Below are 13,840 nucleotides of genomic sequence, written 5' to 3'. Positions count from 1 at the left end.
GCTAATCCAAAAAAGTTCTACTCCTGGAAAGAGTCTTTAATAAAAGTATGTGCAACGCAGGTCCATCACTATGAATAAATTCTCGTGTACAGGACACCAATTATCACAAGAGCCTAGGTGGTGCAATATATCTAGATTGCCTCCATGTCGTCCAAAGGACCTCCCACTCCTGCATTCTTTAAGTTTGCTGTGCTTCAGTCTACAGCATGCTCTCAACCCAAAAGGAGACCCGCATCACAGATGGCACGTCTAGTCTTCAAGGCGACCCAAACTCTCTGTCTAGTGCAGCCTCTGCGCACAGGCCCCCTCTACCGTGACTGCTCCCGGTAAGAAACACCCAATGCCTAAAGACACCTCTGCACCCGTCGCCCCTGGGCCATAGAGAAAAGGACCAACAGTGTTCCTACATCCCCATGAGGCCTGAGCCCTATTGTCGGTTCAGTCTGACTGGCCTACCAGTCTGAGCCTGCAGCCTCTTTACGTTAAGACTGATCACCATTGATTAACATTGGCACCTAACACTGTTTGGCTCCTCTGCACCCGACTGGCCCAGTGCCGCTGGTGGTTCTCTGCTGATGCTGCCTTGGACCTTGCCCTCCACTCACTTTAACTCCTGGAGTTTGGTCCTGTAAGTTGCTGTACTATACCTGAATGCTGCATTGACTTTTCCTCCCATAGGATAACATTGCTGCTTCCAGAAATTACACTGTGTCAAGTTTTTCAACTAAAAAGAGTTCCTATTTAAAAACGTACTTACCTGAAAGATTTGCTTCTGGTGCATAAACATTTATAAAGATACAAGTTATTTTAATTATTGGTGTGGATCTCATTATTGAATGTTGTGTGTATTTCTAAATGTCTATCAGTGCCCTGTGATGAGCCTAAGGCTGCTCGATCACACTACGCCCTAGAAGAACACCTTGGCATTGCCATAGCAAGCCCCTGTCCACTCCTAAGGGAACCCCTGGACTCTGTACCTGATACATCTCATTTTTATATATCATGTAAAGAGCCAGCTACCTACAATGGAGATCTGACTGGTTGCAGTCTGTCCAAGAGGGTTAGAAGCAACTTTATGGGGCCACAGTTACTGACATGGAACCCGTCCTTTCAGGAAATTGTATTTGTTATTTTATTGAATGCTAACAATAGGTTCAGCTACTCAAACAGGTAAATTACAGCCACATATCACACTGTGTCTGAGTCGTATAGGTTTATAAGTATGCCGTGGGGGGGAACTGAATCGTCTCGTATCACCCATTCAGCTCCCCTCCACTCCACAACCCTACATTTTCAAACAAAGCGATCTTGAGTCCAAGAGTTATGTCCCATTTTGAGGACCATCGAGTCCAATTAGACTCAATTATTAACAGAGGTGTAAACTAGGGTTGTACATAACTTATGTAACATCCTCTAGCGTAATTACACATAAATACCACAAAGTTACTCGTAACTATACGAGAAGCGTGATCCAGCATTTAGTGCTATTTTCTTAGTGCAAAATGTACCCTTCTCTCTGAAATATGCAAGAGGCTGCAATTCGTGCTAACAAAATAGTCTGAATTGAAATAGGACATGACCAGCAAAAGGAAAATAGCGCTATATGCCACAGGACAATAGTGCATGAACAGCTCGCGCCAGCAGTTGCTCAGGCTCTCTGGGCCCGATTCACAGAACTAACTTAAGACAAAATCCTAAACTTTCTACCATTTCGGTATTCACAGAAGGCACTTACTCATTTCGGTATTCACAGAAGGCACTTAGGGCCCGATGTAGGTATCAAATACCGGTCGGAAACGGCCGATTTCAGCCGTTTCCGACCGGTATTTGGCCTACTGAGATGTAGGGGACCTTTTTTTGTCCGATTCGGTATTTTACCGATTCGGTAAAATTACCGAATCGCAAAAATACCGAATCGGTAATTTTACCGATTTTTAAATTTGGGATGTAGGTGGGACTACTTTCTGTCCCACAGGCCCTTCAGATTCGGTATTTTAACACCCAATCCAATTGGGTGTTAAAATACCGAATCCAGGTGTGCATGCACATGTGTGCATGCACACCTATGCCATGTGACAGACAGACATGCCCTTAGGGCATGTCTGTGTGCCACATGGCTCACATGCCTGTTTTGGGGGTGCTAGAGGGTGTCAAAGTGACACCCCCTGCACCCTTGCACAAATCGGTAATTACCAAATCGGTAATTACCGATTCGGTAATGCCCATTGATTCCTATGGGCTTCAAGGCCCATAGGAAGCAATGGGGGATACCGAATCGGTATTTACAGAATCGGTAAATACCGAATCTTACAGATTCGGTATTTACCAAATCTGAAATACCTACATCTTACCCCCTCTAATTTACCACTTCATAAATACCGATTCGGTATGATTCGGTATTTATGAAGTGGTAAATGTAGATTTACCTACATCGGGCCCTTACTCATTTTGGTATTCACAGAAGGCACTTATTCATTTCAGTATTCACAGAAGTTAGGACTCCTAAATACCTTCTGTGAATACCGAAAGGCTTAAAGTTAGGATTTTTCTCAGTTTAGGAGTAGTAAAGTTAGGACTCCTAACTTCTGTGAATACTGAAATGAGTCAGTGCCTTCTGTGAATACCAAAATGGTAATACGTTTAGGATTTTGTCTTAAGTTAGTTCTGTGAATCGGGCCCTCTACGTTTATTGTTCCTCTGCTCCTGAGGTAGGCATTTTGCCCCAAATTACTCTTACGTACTTGAGCAGGTCTAATCGCGTAATTTTGTAATTGTACATCACAGTAGTAATGCAATATTACCCTGATTACTTAGGCATAAATAAAATTACTCCCAGGCCTATGGTTAATAAAAGTGCTACCTGATTTGCATAAAATTGCAAACAATTTCCCTATAAAACGAAGACTCTGCTACGATTAGTGTGGTCAGATGTCACAAGGGGCATAGCATGGAACTGAAGAGTGTATAAGGACTACCTGATAGGAACTGTTCCCGTAGAAACGATCCATATATTCTATAGGACTGTGAGGGTAATAGCACCTTAATGATATTTTTTATTACAGAGTTTTATAAAGCGCGAACTTGACCCGAAGGCATCGGGTATCGGAGCGCTTTACATAGCACCAGTTGCGTTACATAAGGACACATTCATTTTTGTTAGGCACAAAGGAGATTAAGGGCCAGATGTAGGTCACCAAATACCGGTCGGTAACGGCCGATTTCGGCCGTTACCGACCGGTATTTGGTGATTGAGATGTAGGGGTCCTAAATTTTACAGAATCAGTAAATTTACCAAATCAGTAAATTTACAGATTATGTAAAATACTGATTCTGTAACTTTACTGAATCGGTAAATCTATATGTAGGTGGCACTGCAAAGAGTGCCACAGGCCCCTAAGAATTCGTTATTTACCATGTAATACTATTGCATTAAATAACGAATTCCTGTGTACATGCACATCTGTGCATGTACACCTGTGTCATGTGGCACACAGACATGCCCTAAGGGCATGTATGTGTGTCACATGGCACACAAGACTGAATCAGGGGTGCAACAGGGTGTCAAAGTGACACCCTGTCCCCCTTGTCATTTCGGTAATTTTACCGAATCGGTATTTACTGATTCGGTAATTGCCTTAGGTTCCTATGGGCCTCAAGGCCCATAGGAATCAATGGCAATTACCGAAGCGGTAAATAGCGATTCGGTAATTACCGAATCATTCCGATTCGGTAAAAATTACCAAATAATTACCTACATCTTATTTACCGAATCTAAAATACCGAATCAGTAAAATTCGGTATTTTAGAGTCGGTAAATAAGATTTACCTACATCTGGCCCTAAGTGATTTGCCCAGAATCACAGGATGTTCAGCGTCATTGCCAAAACTCGAACCCAGTTCCCCACATTGGAGGTCGACCACTCTAGCCCTTAGGCCAACTCCTCTCCCCAATAACACGTATCTTCGCTGATGTGCACAAGAACTAGTAGAGGGGTGTACGGATAGACATTTACTTTTAAAAGGAAGTTGGGAAATAGTTATTTTATGTCTATTAAAAAATATACCAGGAGTACTACTATTGGAGTGCGAACTAACGGCCAGATTCATCAAGCTTAATTGCGCTCGCAAAGGGTCAGATTCTGAGAATCTGGCCCTTTGCGAGTGCAATTTTTGCATTTGGGATTCATCATCCCAAATGCAAAATTCGGTATTAAAGAATTCGCACATTTGCGAGGAATTGCATTTAAGGAATCTCTATTTGAGATTCCTTAAATGCAATTCATGAACCATTTAAAAATTGCGAAATCGCAATTTCGGGCCGCTATTTACCGCGAGGTCAAACCTCGTGGTAAATAGCGAAAACTTAGAAAAATGCATTTAAATGCATTTTTCTAAGTTGCATGTTACCCACACACATGTCCTTTGGACATGTGTGTGCGCAACACCAATGTAGAGTACATTTCAGGGGTGCTACAGGGTGTCCTTTGGACACCCCTGGCACCCTTGAAATCGCATCCTTATTTGCGATTAGCAAATTGCTAATCGCAAATAAGGAATCATTCCCCATTCATTCCTATGGGCCTTTAGGCCCATAGGAATGAATGGGGAGTTATTCCTTATTTGCGATTAGCAATTTGCTAATCGCAAATAAGGAGGCTGTAGGAATCGCAATTTAGGCCCATAGGAATGAATGGGGAGTTATTCCTTATTTGCGATTAGCAATTTGCTAATCGCAAATAAGGAGGCTGTAGGAATCGCAATTTATTTAGCGATTTCTACATGAATCCCGATTTGCAAGTCCTTAATAGCGATTCCTTAATAATCGCTATTAAGGACTCGCAAATCGGGACATTGATGAATCTACCTGTAAATCCACTGCCTCTCTGGTTCACAAGTAGTAATGGAATTAATCATTTGTAGAAATTATTATTGTTTCAATTAAGACAATCTCTATTATATTTGTTTTTTAAAACAAAATTACACTAGTTCAAAACATCAAAGAACATTTAAATTCGAATCAAAAAGAGAAAATATTAAAGGAGTCATGTTCTATGGCATTTGCCTCCAGTCACCCAGCATTGGGACCCTCTCTTCTTCATTCAGGCAACTGTTGAAAATGGTTCTTCTCTTTCTAACACATGTGTGCAATATTTCAAAATGTGTTACTAATGATTGTGAATTCAGTAATTCTGTTAGTACAGTTAATTATAAAAAATTGCTTCTTTAACTTACTAACAAACACTGGCAATGCCAATTTGTCCTGGCTGATTAATGAAAGTGCCATTTGTGTCATTGTTTGGTTTGAGCATTCAAAAAGTAATTAAACATGAACTATGCCACTCATCTTTGCACTCATTAACTCATTCATTCATTATAAATGTTCTAAGATAATCATAGAACATTTATAAGTGATACACAGGGTTTTTGTGGGTTCAAAGCACATTGTAAGCACTGTTAGTATTAGTGGTTAGTCGAGGATGCAGGATTGGTGGCTTGTGGGAGATGGTTTACACCTGCGACCTGAGAGGAGGGGCGGGTAACAACAGTTTAACAAACTATGAGTATGTAAGCGGAGGTGTATGCGCTGTGATTATTTATATCAGGTATGCGAAGGGGGTTGGGAAAGGTGTTTAAACCAGATGCAGGGAAAGAATGACGAAGAATGGGTGGTTTGCTGAGATGGGTATAGGAGACGTTTGGGTTTAGAAGGGATTGTTGTCAAGGGGGTGATAGTGAGGGTGTGTGGGTTTAAAGCACATGGTTTTTAAGATTAGGGAGCAGGGGAGAGTTCTTTGAGGGAGGGAGGGGTTTATATGCAATGCACCGCATTTTTCAGTTACGTTGGGGGGTGAAGGATGTGCGATTAGTCGGCATGTGTAGTTATTGGGTTGACACAGAGACAGATGATTTGAGTAAACAGTATTTTATGTTTTAGTGGGATTTACATGTCATGTGATTGGAATATATACATCTTTATAATTTATAGATACTCCTGATGTCATTTGAGATGTCATCAGTGATGTCAACAGTGATGTCACTGACCATGTCATGAGTGATGTAATATGTGACATCATCAGCAGTACATTGCGGGGTGTAAGTTATAGTTAGCTCAACTAACTATAACAGGCGAATTTTTCTGGTTTTATATGAGTCAAATGTGCAACTAACTATAACGTCCCTGAAACCTATGTTTTTTTTGGTGAATTTCAAAGGTTTTTTAAATGTTGATTCCTAACTGTAACGTCTGTAAAACCTATGTTTTTTTCAGTGAATTTCAAAAGGTTTTTTAAATGATAATCTCATATTTTAATGTTTCAAAAACCTATATTTTTTCAATTTATTTTTAAAATATTTTAGAACTCTATTATACTTCTTTTTTTAACGTAAAAAATTATGTAATGTTTTATATCTTCCCCAAAAAATATGTATATATTTATTTTTTTGGGGAGAAAACTGCACTCCCATACCGGTAGCGTACCAAGCTCCATCACCACCCGAATCCTATCCGCCATATTACTAAACTCGTAAATGATGCGCATTTCGTATTCAACGACTTCGTGGCACCACGTCCCGGGTAACATCATATACGCATGAAGTCACCCCAGGTGCTACTTTTGTATCCAACAGGTATGCCGTGCCAAACCACGCATTACATCATGTACATATGGGGTCGCGCCCGCTGCGCTTTGCGTATGCGACAAGTACTGGCTGCCAGGCCCTGTGTTACATCACAGACGTATAGTATTGCGCAGGGTATGCCATTCCCTTTTTTTTGTCTCAAAAGTATATCTAAATAAATGTAAACAGTGTATGAGAGCTAGCGATAATCTAAAATATGTTAAACATTTATATTATGATGAATATATTTTGTCAAAATCGCATTGGGTGCGGCCTCCTTGCGCGCTCGGTGCCCGATTGCCATGTGACCTTAAAAAAAAGCATGTGATTGGTTCATAACAATTTCCATTGTAACAGTTGGAGGACCCCACCCATTTTACTCATTATCTCTACAGCGTTTGATGAGAGACACCTCTTCTGCTTAGAAAGATTATTTGAAAAGTGTTTTCCTGTATACACATATCCTATACTACACACAACATGCAACGATCATCTTGATCAATATTCATGCTCTGTACATTAGCCTTCCACGTGTGATTACCATGCATCTCAAACGTTTCATCAAAAAACAAATTTGTGTCACACGATGCCCCTGGTGTGTGTGTGTGTGTGTGTGTACATTATTTTGCTGCCTTTCAGCCTGGGTATTGGTGGCTCTAAGGAGTGTCACCAGCCACGGGCAGAGTGCACATCTTAGATCACATGTAACAAACAGTAAACAGTAATGTGTAGATTTGTATTACTGTACGCTCTGTTGTCAGGCTTTACCAGTATAGTAGTGTGTCATATGTGAGACTTTCAGATTCACGTATGACATACATTGCTTGACTGTAATGAGCGTTATCACTGTGTATGACGTAGCCTCACTGCTGATCCTCCCTCCATCCGAGCACATTTACATGTGTACACTTCACGATAGCAACACTTTCAATAATACCGCACACCATTGACATGTGTACCTGCGCATATCCACAACCTTGACAACGACATGTAATGTTCACCATTCAATCGTTTTACTTTTTTCCCCTTACTCCCTTCAACGGAATCACAAAATGGCAGCCAACACTTCCTAGTTGCAACCGCTCGCAGCCAATCAGCAGCAAGCTCATGCTCGAAACGGCTCACCCAATCAGATGGCAGAATTCCCAAATATCGATATCTGTAAATTTCGATATTTCTCAAAAACTACTGAACAAATTTACACCAAATAAACAAAAGCTTGCTTTGTAGACCAAGACCCTTCTCCCTGTCAAATTTGGGGTAATTCTGTTTACCTATTCGACCTGTAGCCTTGTCTACAGTCTCCTATGGAAATTAACATGGAGAAAACACATTTTGGGTCCCACTTTTTTTCTCTGCCCCCCCTTGACGAATCACCCCCAATCTTTCAACACAGGAGCTGATATCAACAAAGAATTAGTTTTGAAAATTTTGCAAAGATTCGTCAATCGGTGCCAAAGTTATTGGAAATAGAATGTTGCGGATTTCCTATGGTAACTAGGTCCTAACTATAACTACCTACTGGCGAATGCCAGTAGGAAATAAATATATATATATATATATATATATATATATATATATATATATATATATATATATATATATATATATATATATATATATATATATGAACGATCATATCATGGCAGACAGTTAAGCCTATCAGGCCTTCTTAATAGAATCTAGCAACAATTATTAGATTGTAAATCTTATTCCCGTACAGTTTGACAAAGTGCGTAACCAACACCAAAATCGTTCCTTACAAAGATACTGTATGAGATTTAATGCAACTAATTACCTGACTGCAGGCTTTAACACAGAGCAGAAACAATCCACGGTTATAGGTGTATCGGTTTTTAACATATGTGTTATATAGTAAATAAATCAGGCATACGACTTTTGTTGTCACTTTTCATAATAAACAGATATTATCAAAGACATCTGAGATATCTTTTCTCAGAGGGCCTATCAGACCTACAGCTGTTATCATTGGCTGGCCATCATAACCAACTTACAACTCCTGTATTGTATTGTAATTGCATTTATATAGCTGAGGCTCTTTCCAGTGGGTCGCACGCTGCTCCAGAGCCCAAGGTTAGCGGTGGGTCCAGAATTATTTGGAATTGATGGTTATTGGGATTAGTCCCGTGTTCTCAATTCAGACCCGTTTGAGGCATTCCCTCAATCAATACGGATTTATAAAGCACGGCAAATCTCCCATGAGGGTCTCAAGGCGCTGGAGTTGCGAGCTGCTTCGCAGTGCTCTGTTCATTCGAACATTCCTGAATTCCCGGAGCATTGCAGCGATCCTGGGGTGCAGGGGGAGGTCGTTCCTTGGATTCAATGAATAGGGGTTCAGTACTGGCCTTGAGCCTTGCCACGAGGCAACCCCCAGGCTCACACTCATCAAATTGCAGAAGTCTGCAAAATTGAGGTTGGTAAAGCATAATATTATCTCTCCTTACAGGGTCTAACATGGATTCTCGCAGTGCAAATCTTTAATACCCACCGCGTGTCAGAGAGGGTACCCAACACTAAAACCCCGTTCCACGTATCTGCAGGCTTTAATACTGAGTGATAGCAGCCCACCCTTACATGCCTGTTGGCTTTAACATACACTTTTTACAATCCAGACGTCAAGCTTAGTACATTTATTTAAATGTTTCATAACACACAATTAGGCCTATAACCTCTAACACTACCTTGTCACCATAACAACCATAACCAACTCAGACCTCCTGTGTAGGGCATACATTTTACCAGGAGACATCCATAAGGTATACTGTAATAAAGTACAAGAATGTACACAATTCGCCCTTTCCATAGAGTCTAATAAGGAATCTCTTAATGCATATTTTCTATACCCCATGTTTGTTTCGGCGGGTCACCGACACCAAAACGCCTGCCCAGTGCAGTAATCTGTGAGATTCTGTATAAAAAAACATGCCGACATTAGCACAGTGCGATAACAACCCACCCATAGAAGCCTATTGCCTTTAACACATATTTTCCTCAAAGAGTTGGTTTAGTGACGGTGATTATCTAATGTGTTTTTATCATTTGTGTGTGGGGAGCTGTGGTGCTAGATTAGATTAGGTTTGCATGTGGTGTTATAGGTTGATGGTGAGTGTTGGAGGGGGCGATATAGAATATGCTGACATATGTTAGAGACAGTGATCAGGGTTTGAGGTAATTAAGTGATTCCTGTTGGAAATGGTCGGGTGGTGTTTGTTGAAGGTAGAGTGGAGGATTTTAGAGGTTATTCGGAGGGTGAGTATGTGTGGTAATTCGCCATGTGTATGTCAAGTGGTTAGTGGTGAATGTTGGAAGTGGTTTGGTAGTGTGTGGTGGGTGGTTTGGTGGCGGATGTTTAAGGGGATCAAACGACAGCATGCTTAAAGTAGTTTGTGGGCGGGGTACCTGTAGATGGTGTTCATTTGTGTATTTTCTTAATAGTACTGGAGTGGTCAGCTGTTATGTAATTGATTGTGGGTGTTTGGGATACATAGTAGGGAGTAGTGATGGAGATATTTTGCAGGTGGTGGCAGGTGTCTGATGTCCTGTGTACGTATTGGGGTATGTGCAGAAGCAGGTGCTGTTTGAGACAGTAGGTAGGAGTTGGTCGGTGTTTGTAGAGTGTCGAAGCTGCTGATATGTGGTTGGTGGAGTGAATAGGGTGTAGAGGGTGTTAGAAGTACAATGTAGGTGCTGGTCTTTTGGGTTTTTTGTTGATTCTGGTATTTGAGGTATTCAGTTTACATTGTGTATGTCTGTGGGCATTGTGCAGGTGTTGGTGGGTGTTTGGGGTATTTCGTAGGGGTTGCCACATGCTTTTAGTACTGTGAATCGAGTGGAGGGGTTTTGTAGTATTTCACAGTCGTAATTGTTATAGAACTTTCGTAGCTGGTAGTAAGAGTTTTAGGTTTTGCGTAGCCTTGGGTGTTTGGGATGCTATATAGGTTGAGATGAGTGTTTGGGGTATTTCTTTGGGTTTGGTGAATGTCTAAGGTACCAGGTGAGTGCGTGTCTGTGATATTTTGTTGAAGGGTGTTTATGGGGTTGAGCACGTGGAATTTTATTTTTCGAGTATTGTGTAGATGCTCGTGTGTGTGTGTGTGAGAGATATTTTGCAATTGTTGGCTTCTGTTCTAGGCTTTGCATAGGTCACACTGGGTGTCATCAGTGGTGGGGTTTTTACATATTGTATTCTCTGATGGAATTCATTTTGTGTACGCAATAGTAGGTTTTTGAGCTATGTGATTGCTGTCGGTGTAACTTTTTATGTGAGTGTGTGGGGTATTCCACTGGGGTTGTTGCACACGTGAGCTTTGTGTTTTCTGTCTGTTGGACATTTTATGTGGGTGTGCGGTATATTCCATTGATGTTGGTGGGTGTGTGTGCTATATGTTTGCTGTCTGTTTCACGTGTCGTGAGTGTGTGGGATGTTCCATTGGGTGTGGCGGGTGTCGGTGGGTTGTGCTGCTGCTGCAGCGCTGCACTCCAGCGGTCTAGGCGCTAGGCCCGGAGGTCAGGACGCGGGTTCTACCGGTGGCAGGCAGCACCTGCTTCTCCCTGATTAATCTCCCGTGGTTTCTCTTATCTGCCGATAAGGGCTCGGCTTCGAGGAGTGATTGCCCCATACCCCGCGTCGGTACCAGGCTCCCTGGCCGGGCCCCGCGGCCTTCGGGCCCCTGGGGAGCGGGGTGCGCTGGTACCGCCTGCTCTGACCGGAGCCGGTCCAAGGGCAATGCTCTGTTGACACAGCCATCCGCAAACAGCCTCGTCAATGATTGATGGAAAGAAACACGGCAGCAGGAAACCATACCCTGCCAGGGAGCACCGGGCAGGAGGCGGCGGGAGCAGTGGGCTGGCACTCGGAGGGAGCCGGGCGAGGCAGCGGAGGTGCAGGACGAGGACGCGGAGGTGGTAGACAGCTGGAGCTCCGACGGCAGGTATGTGCACACCTGGGGATCCGAGGGAGGTATGTGCACACCTGGGGCTCACACGCCTGAGGTATGTGCACACCTGGGGATCCGAGGGAGGTATGTGCACACCTGGGGCTCCGACGGCAGGTATGTGCACACCTGGGGATCCGAGGTAGGTATGTGCACACCTGGGGCTCCGACGGCAGGTATGTGCACACCTGGGGCTCTGAGGGAGGTATGCATACACCTGAGGCTCACACGGCAGGTATGTGCACACCTGGGGCTCACACGGCAGGTATGTGCACACCTGGGGCTCACACGGCAGGTATGTGCACACCTGAGGTATATACTCACCTGGGGCTATGAGAAAAGGTATATACACACCTGGGGATCCGAGGGAGGTATACACACACCTGGGCCTCTGAGGGAGGTACATACACACCTGGGACTCTGAGGGAGGTATATACGCACCCGGGGCTCCCACGGCAGGTATGTGCACACCTGGGGATCTGAGGGAGGTATATACACACCTGGGGCTCTGAGATGAGGTATATACACACTTGAGGCTCTGAGATGAGGTATATGCACACCTGGGGGTCTGAGATGAGGTATATACATACCTGGGGCTCTGAGATGAGGTATATACACACCTGGGACTATGAAATAAGGTACATACCCACCTGGGGCTCTGAGGGAAGTATGTGCACACCTGGGGCTCTGAGAGAGGTACATACACACCTGGGGCTCTGAGAGAGGTACATACACACCTGGGGCTCTGAGATAAGGTACATACCCACCTGGGGCTCTGAGGGAAGTATGTGCACACCTGGGACTCTCAGAGAGGTACATACACACCTGGGGCTCTGAGATAAGGTACATACATACCTGGGGCTCTGAGAGAGGTACATACACACCTGGGGCTCTGAGATGAGGTACATACACACCTGGGGCTCTGAGATAAGGTACATACATACCTGGGGCTCTGAGATAAGGTACATACCCACCTGAGGCTCTGAGGGAAGTATGTGCACACCTGGGTCTCTGAGATGAGGTACATACACACCAGGGGCTCTGAGATAAGGTACATACACACCTGGGGCTCTGAGATAAGGTACATACACACCTGGGGCTCTAAGTAGAGGTACATACCCACCTGGGGCTCTGAGGGAGGTACATACAATGTGAAGTAGTGTGGCTCACTGGTTAGAGGCGGCAGACCCGAGAGCAGAGGACGGCCCGGGACCAGGGTTCGATTCCCGGCGCGGCAGGTTTCTGGACCAGGGTCAGCGGACTCGATAATTCTGTCGCCTCGGTGCCCACTCTGATCAGCGATCACACTCGGCAACTCTGGGCATTAGCTTGCCTCATCTTCACTAACGGCCCCACCAGACCGCCGGGGATGCCTGGTCTCACCCTGGAGATACCCATTAAGGGACCATCTCTCAGGGAAGCCAGGAAGGGTTTCGCAGCGGTCGAAGCGCCTTGGGACCCTACGGGTAAGTAGTGCGCTATATAAATGCCTATACATACATACACACCTGGGGCTCTAAGTAGAGGTACATACCCACCTGGGGCTCTGAGGGAGGTATGTGCACACCTGGGACCCTGAGAGAGGTACTTGCACACCTGGGCCTCTTAGAGAGGTACGTACACACCCGGGGCTCTGAGAGAGGTACATACACACCTGGGGCTCTGAGATAAGGTACATACACACGTGGGTCTCTGAGATAAGGTACATACACACCTGGGGCTCTAAGTACAGGTACATACACACCTGGGGCTCTGAGATAAGGTACATACACACCTGGGGCTCTGAGGTAAGGTACATACACACCTGGGGCTCTGAGATAAGGTACATACACACCTGAGGCTCTGAGATAAGGTACATACACACCTGGGGCTCTGAGGTAAGGTACATACACACCTGGGGCTCTGAGATAAGGTACATACACACATGGGGCTCTGAGGTAAGGTACATACACACCTGGGGCTCTGAGATAAGGTACATACACACCTGGGGCTCTGAGGTAAGGTACATACACACCTGGGGCTCTGAGATAAGGTACATACACACCTGGGGCTCTGAGGTAAGGTACATACACACCTGGGGCTCTGAGATAAGGTACATACACACCTGGGGCTCTGAGATAAGGTACATACACCCCTGGGGCTCTGAGATGAGGTACATACACACCTGGGGCTCTGAGATAAGGTACATACACACCTGGGGACTCTGAGATAAGGTACATACACACCTGGGGCTCTGAGATGAGGTACATACACACCTGGGGCTCTGA

General features: G+C 44.2%; 1 protein-coding gene across 13 annotated transcripts in view; it reads left to right on the top strand.

Annotated features, from left to right (window-relative positions):
* The first annotated feature begins 11,239 nt into the window (after window positions 1-11,239).
* Window positions 11,240-13,840, top strand: part of PRRT1B (proline rich transmembrane protein 1B) — a 174,633-nt gene continuing 172,032 nt past the window's right edge. For 12 of the 13 annotated variants that reach the window (XR_015296119.1, XR_015296111.1, XR_015296121.1 and 9 more), the window contains exon 1: window positions 11,246-11,570. The gene's annotated coding sequence lies outside the window, so the exon portion shown is untranslated. Of the gene's footprint in view, window positions 11,571-13,840 lie in introns of all 13 variants that reach the window. The other variant, XR_015296122.1, reaches the window with a different exon arrangement.

Source organism: Lissotriton vulgaris, chromosome 5 (genome assembly GCF_964263255.1).
Source record: "Lissotriton vulgaris chromosome 5, aLisVul1.2, whole genome shotgun sequence".
In the NCBI taxonomy this organism is placed as follows: Eukaryota; Metazoa; Chordata; class Amphibia; order Caudata; family Salamandridae; genus Lissotriton; species Lissotriton vulgaris.
Note: the sequence above shows the minus strand (reverse complement) of the source record. Positions and strands in the feature narration are given on the sequence as shown.